We start from the raw sequence: 7689 nt of genomic DNA, 5'->3' as shown, positions 1-7689 counted from the left end.
TAGACATACATAGAGACCAAACACCCATACACATAAATAAATAAATCTCAAATAAAAATGCAGACTAGAGAGGTGGCTCAGTGGTTAGGAGAGTGACTGCTTTTGCAGAGGATATGAGTTCAATTCCCAGCATCCACATCAGGCAGTTCAAAATTATCTGTAACTGTAAAGAATTGAAGGCCTCTTGCCTGACACCAATATTCATATGCACACTCCCACACACATATACATACTAATGCACAACATTTAAAATAAAATAAATTGGGCTGGAGAGATAATTTAGCGGTTAAGCACTGACTGCTCTTCCAGAGGACCCAGGTTCAATTCCCAGCACCCACATGGCAGCTCACAGCTGTAATCCCAGTTCCAGGGGTCTGACAGCCATGGCAAAAACACAAATGCACATGAGATAAAAATAAATTAATTAAAAAAAATAAAAATAAAATAAGTTATCAGGCAGTGGTGGCACACATGTTTAGTCCCAGAACTCGGGAGGCAGCGGCAGGTGGATCTCAGTGAGTTCGGGGCCAGCCTGGTTTATAAAGTGAGTTCCAGGACAGGCTCTGCTGTCACACAGAGAAACACTGTCTTGAAAAACCATAAATAAATAATCTTTTAAGATGGATGCACAAAATAATAATAATAATAATAATAAAAATAGTGGTAATGATAAGGTGGAGAAGAGAAGAGAATTCACATCTGGATGTGAATTACAGGCTTCAACATGCCTGAGCAAGAGTTCCTGTGTGGGCAAGTACACTCCTATCCCCAGATGTATATAGTAAACACAAAACACATACACAATTATTTTCAACTTCAAAATGATTAAAGGACGCACAGAAATATGGGATGCAGGAAATCAATCTGAGTCACACACAGTGGACTCCTTTAATCCCAGCAGTTGGGAGGGAAAGGCAGGCAGTTCTCTGTAAGTTCAAGGCCAGCCTGGTCTGTAAAGTAAGTTCCGGATCAGCCAAATATACAGAGGGAGACCCTGTCCCAAAGAAAAAGAATTAATCTGAGAGGCAGTTTTCAATAAGGTTAAGAAGTGGGATGAAGCAAATGTAGGAATAGACCATGCTTGGAGACAGGGAGAGTCCAAAACTTTCCACTTGACAGGAATTCTCCCCAGAGGAATCTACACATCTGATATCTGATGCCATCTAATATCAGTACGTAGCTTTGGAGCCTGTCCTGGAACTAGCTCTTGCAGACCAGGCTGGTCTTGAACTCACGGAGATCCACCCGCCTCTGCCTCCCAAGCTCTGGGATTAAAAGGAGTCCACCCACACCGCCCAGCATCAAGCTTTTAATTTTTTCATTTTTATACTTTTTATTTATTATTGTAGTTGTTTTGTTTTGTTTCTCGAGACAGGGTTTCTCTGTAGCTGTAGCGTTGGAGTCTGTCCTGGAACTAGCTCTTGTTGACCAGGCTGGCCTTGAACTCATAGAGAACACCTGCCTCTGCTGGGTTTAAAGTGCTGGGATTAAAGGCATGCACCACCACCGCCCGGCCTTTTTATTTTTTGTTTGTTTTTATTTTTTTGGTTTTTTTTTAAATTTTTATTTATTTATTTATTTATTAAAGATTTCTGCCTCCTCCCCTCCACCGCCTCCCATATCCCTCCCCCTCCCCCAATCAAGTCCCCCTCCCTCATCAGCCCGAAGAGCAGTCCAGGTTCCCTGCCCTGTGGGGAGTCCAAGGTCTAGTAAGGTGAGCATCCAAACTGCCTAGGCTTCTACAAAGCCAGTACGTGCAGTAGGATCAAAACCCAGTGTCATTGATCTTGACTTCTCAGTAGTCCTCATTGTCCGCTATGTTCAGAGAGTCCGATTTTATCCCATGCTTTTTCAGACCCAGGCCAGCTGGCCTTGGTGAGTTCCCAATATACGAAAGAAGATTCTCATTGTGGGTCACTTATTCTGAGATAACAATCAGTCCACTTCCTGGTGTATCAGTTAGCTTTTCCGCATTGTGTCGAGGGAACAGAAACCAAGTTCTCTCTAAAGGAAATTGCAAGGGCCGGTTCCAGGCATCCGGATGAATGAGCACCCTTAACTACACAAAGGTGTTCATGCTCAGGAATGAAGAGGACATGATGGGACCCAAGACCTGCTTGGAAGGGCTCCTCCTCGACAGGACCCATTGGCTCTTGGAAGCCACATAGCCAAGCGCCGGACCATAATCGAGAATACAGTTACCCTCCAGCCTTCCAGAGCATCACAGCCCACTCACCCGAAAGAGTCCACTCAGGTATCACAAAGCTATTTTGAGTGTCTTGGATAGTAGTGGCAACAAGGTCCCAGAAAAATCCCAGGGAGGACAGGAAGAGGGCCGTCAGGAAACCAGTAGCCACTACAGGGCATGTGCACTAGGAGGCAGTACGAGCTCACCTGGAAACCTCCATTCTCAGCTCCCAGCAACGTCCCTGTGGCAGGCAAGCATGGTCAAGACTCCCAAGGAACTGTGATGCAAGGTGCACAGTCGAATGCCACCCAGCAGGCACCTGCAGACCCAGAGCAATACCTGTTTTTGGGTGGGGGTGATGTGAGGTCAGGGTGTGGAAGACACCGTTTTCCCTGAAAAAGCTGAAATTTCTGAGCACCGTGGTTGGCTTAGGGCATGCAAAGTCAGCAAGCACAGAGCTGAGAACTCGTCGGTGTCCAGTTAGGACCTAGAGCCCCCCTCAACTTAGTTAGACTGTTCCATTATTTATATGAAAATGCAAAACCCGAATTTGACAGTGAATCAGAGATGTAGGACGTTTGGTAAAGTCTGAAATATTTACTGCATATTGTCCAATGTGCTGGTGGGTGTCTTTCATCTCGGCACTCCAGTGTCTGAGGCAGAGGTACATGTGGGCTTTAAGGCCAACTTAGGCTAAACAGTGAGATCTTGTCTCTAAAAAAAAAAATTATTTCATGGGGGTTGGAGTAATAGTTCAGCAGTGAGGTATACTGCGTTATCAGAGGATCCAATTTCAGTTATCAATGCTCTCAGCTGCCTAACTCCAGTTCCAAGGGATCCTCTGTGGTCACCTTCACTCATATGCTCATATCCCGGAACACCCCACCACACACACACACATGAAAAAGAAAACTTAAAAATTATTTCTTAACAATTTATGATATATGACTCTGATCAGGACTGGTCAGCAGAGACTTATATGTGGACCGAGGCTCAGAATGGGCATTTATCAACCAAATATCTAAGGCCTAAACCAAACTGCTCCCCAATACTTTTACTCCTGCATTCCAAGTTCTATGAAGCCACAGGGGACACAGGGACCTGTGTGAGAGGGCCCTTGTATTAATCTGCGTTCTCTAGAGAACAGAGCTTGTAGAATGTATCTAGCATATATTTTCCAGAAAGCAGTCATGGTGAGATGCAGCAGAGAGTCCTGATAGAGGACTTAGCCATTGAGGACTTAACCGTTCCTCTTCTGAGGCGACACTATGTTATGGTAAAAATAAAATGCTGCAGGTTCCCCAAGGGGTGCAGCGGCAGAAAGACTGAAGGTCTCTAAAGGTGGGCAGGGAGCCATGTGGTGGGTGGGACAGCCAGTCCCACAAGGAGAGACATATGCCAGATACATTCTATCAGCTCTGTTCTCTAGAGAACGCAGATTAATACAAGGGCCCTCTCACACAGGTCCCCTTGTCCCCTGTGGCTTCATAGAACTTGGAATGCAGGAGTAAAAGTATTGGGGAGCAGTTTGGATTAGGCCTTAGATATTTGGTTGATAAATGCCCATTCTGAGCCTCGGGTGGGTGAGAGAGATATGAATAGGCACGCTATGCAGAGTGAGGTTGAATATTTATTTAGTGAGTTATGGAGAGGGAAGGGGAAAGGGGAGAAGGGAGAAAGAGCAGAGACAGGGAGAGAGAGAGAAACAGAGGAGGGGAGAAGAGGAGCCAAGGCAGCAGCTACCTCTTTGGGAGAGAGGTGAGTGATGGAAAAGGAAGGGGCTTAGGCTGCAGGCAGGAAGGAAGATCTGCCTGCCTCTGCTGGGGGGAGTTGTCTCTTAAAGGGACAGGACAAACCATTACACCCTATGTAACAGGTTCAGAGACATACAACTAAGGAGCTGTGACCAACAATTCCTTCACTTCAAATTTCCCTGAGTGGGAGATGTCTTGCTAGAACTTATTCTTACTGTTCATAGCTTAATCTTTTCTGACCACCACAGTTATCTTTTCTAGAAGCCCTATTTGGTCAAAACCAATATGTCTCTGAATAGAGAACATCTAAGTTGCAGCTTAATGTCTCCTGCTATTCCCAGAGAGAAGATGCCACCTCAGTATCTGTGGTAATAGAAGTATCTTGTTTTTATACCTGTATATTATGTACTCTTTAAATCAGGATAGCACTTATCTCCTCAAATATATCTTTTTTTATGGAGAAAATACTGAAAATTCTCTCTATTATTTTGCAACGGCCTACCAGGACTTCTTACTTCTGACCATAACAGGATCAGTATTTTATCAGTTTCCCCATCCTCTCTCCCCTGCCACAAATGATCTTGTTTTCTCTCTAAACTTTTTGGAGATCAACTCTTCTTTGGCATGTTTTGTGTGGTGCATGTACATGTTCATGTGGGTGTGTGCATAGCTGCATGCAGGTGAGCATGCAAGGGAACACACGTGCATGGGGAGACCAGAGGTCAATGTCACATGTCTTCATTGCTTGCTCCCCACTTTTTGGAGACAGGGTCTCTCATTGAACTTGGGGCTCATCCAGTTGGCTAAAATAGCTGCCCAACGAGCTCCACCACTCCCAGCTGTGGGGTTGCAGGCAGACATCACTGTGCCAAGCTTTCACAGTGCCACATGAGTCCTTTACATAAGGATCCAAACTAAGGAAGGCCTTCATGCTTGGTGGATACTTTGCCTACTGAGTCACCTCTCTAGTCCCTAAGATGAATGACACCATGCAATACTTGTCTTTCTTTCTTTCTTTCTTTCTTTCTTTCTTTTTTTTTTTTGAGAGACGGTTTCCTGAGTGCTGAGATTAAAGGTGCACGCCATCACTGCCCAGCCTCATTGATCTTTTGTATGCTTTTGTTTGGAGATATGCCTATTTTGATGTAGTGCCCATTTTTAATTAGGTTGTTGTTTTTCCCTATTTTTGAGGTTCCCGAGTTCCTAGTATAACATGGATATCACTTCCTTGTCAGAAGCATAGCTTCTCAATGTTTTCTCGCCGTCTGTGCTATTTCTTTGCTCATTTCTTTGACTGTTGAAAAGCTTTTTAGTTTGATTTTATCCCATCTGTCTATATTTACTTTCTTTTCCTGTACTTTTAGAGTCATGTAAATAAATGACTGCCTATTCCAAAGTTCCAAAGTGTTTCCCATATGTTTTCCATGAGTGGCATATCTTCCACTTAAATCCTGAATCCAGTTTCAGTTATCTTTGTGAATTACTATAGAGCTGTGAGTCCAGCTGCATTCTTCTTCTGGACATCTGTTTGCTCTGAACAGCACCACTTGGTGAGAAAGCGCCTGTTTTCCACTGTGTTCTGGGCATTTTTGTCATGGATTAGCTGGCTGTGGCTGCATGGAATGCTGTCTATGTGCTTCTATGCGAATTCTATGTTTTGATCACTATGGCTTAGTGGTATACATAGACTTTGGGTAGTGTGTGCTTACTACATTTCCCCCTTCTTTTTGCTCAAGACTGTTTTATCCACTAACTATTATATTCTTGAAAGTTCTTGGAGTCAAGCCCCAGGAATACTAAGGGACAAGTACAGTGCTTTAAAAAAAAATGTCCACTACTTCTTTGATAGCACCTCGCTTGAAGATACGTAGCTTACTTCTGTTGAGTACAAGTCAGTATTAACAATTTGATTGCATTGAATAGTATGTGGGAGGACTTCCGACATTAATTCCAAGATTAAATCTTAAAGAACATCACAACTTCCCTAGAATACTGTCTCTCAGCTTTCTCTGACTCCAAGGGAACCCACCACAGCAGGAGGGTGCTCAAACAGTCCTGTGGATTTATAAGACAGGGAACAAGTTTTCTTTAGTTCCATAGCCATGCTAGAGAGCCACCTGATACTCAAATCCTCTACTCTTAAGCCATAACTCGGTGAAGTTACAAAAAAAAAGAAAAGAAAAGAAAAAGAAAAAACTCACTTGTTGAATTTTGGTATAGTATCAGAGAGGAATATCCACAGTTATCTACAAAAGTTAGTAAAATAATGTTTTTATTCCAACATAGATTTGTGTAGTCCTGGTCATCTTTCACACATTGCAACCAACCTTAAATTGACTGAGCACAAATGCACATGAGACTCCAATTGTCTTTATTATATCAGATAGTGAAGAAATTGAAAACACAGAATAATTTAATTTTTTAATGTTTTTCTATTCTGAAAATAGCAGGATTTAAAATAAAACTAATTTTACAGTTTTAAAAAATAAAACACTCACTATAAGATTAAAATTACAGATGGGCCACAGCCCTTTTCACCGATCTGTATTTTGGTTACACATATGAATCATCACTATTCTGAAAGGAAATATATTCTAAATAAGAATCTACTTGAGGGCTGGAGACATGGCTCAGAGGTTAAGATTGCACTTTCAGAAGTCCTGTGTTCACACCTCAGCAACCACATGGTGGTTTACAGCACCTGTAATGAGATCTGGTGCCCTTTTCTGTGGTACAGGCGTAAATGCAGGTAGAACACTGTGTGCATAATAGAGGAATCTTAAACCAACGAAAAACTCTACTTGATTTTATAGTCAGTTTTCTATGAGTAGACAGAACAACAGTTAGAAGATGAGGACTTATGGAAATATTCAACTAGAATTATCTGGATAAAAATAGAAGAGCATTCTATATAAAAAGTTTCATTTAAATATTTATTTTTATTTGATGTGTATCTGTTTTGTCTGTGTATGTGTACCACATGCATTCAGTACCCTCAGAGGCCAGAAGAGGGCGATGGGTACCCTAGAACTCAAGTTTAGATGGTTGTAAACCACCATATAAGTGCTGGGAACTAAAAGTGGTTCCTTTGCAAGAGCAGAAAATACTCTTAGACACTGAGCCAGCGTTCCATCCCCAAGAATAATTCTTAAAACATTTTATTCCCTGTGTATGGATCTTTTTTACCTGCATGTATGCCTGTGTATCTCATGTGTTCCAGGTGCCTGGGGAGGCCAGAAGAGGGTGTTGAATTCTCTGGACTTATAGATGGTTGTGAGCCACCACGTGGGTGCTAAAAATCAAACCTGGGTCCTCTGTAAGAGTAGCTATTGCTCTTAATTGCTGAACCATGTCTTCAGTCCCCCCAAATCAAAAAAAGCTAAAATGGAAATTAATGCATAGAGGATAGAGAAATAATAAATGTGTGGAAATTTGAAGATTAAAATGAATAAATAAAGAGAAATGAAAGGAAGCCACACCTCAGCATACTAATAATTACACTGAAAACTAACTAATGGGAAACTATTCAAATGCGCAGTAACAGAAGGCTGGCTAAACAAATTACAGCAGACACACACAATATGCATGATATTCAGCAACAGAAATGAACCAACTCCTGATGATACACAGCATTGCATGAATCTCAGCAACATTAAAAGTAACTTTTAAAAAAGCTAGCCACAAAGAATCCAAACAGCATGGTGCCACTGTCGACAGGGATATGGTTCGGTGGTAGACTTTTGACAA

The sequence above is a fragment of the Microtus oregoni genome, unplaced genomic scaffold (genome assembly GCF_018167655.1).
Source record: "Microtus oregoni isolate MIOR12 unplaced genomic scaffold, Mior012 000052F_ref0000163, whole genome shotgun sequence".
Classification (NCBI taxonomy): Eukaryota; Metazoa; Chordata; class Mammalia; order Rodentia; family Cricetidae; genus Microtus; species Microtus oregoni.
This window is presented reverse-complemented; position numbering follows the sequence as displayed.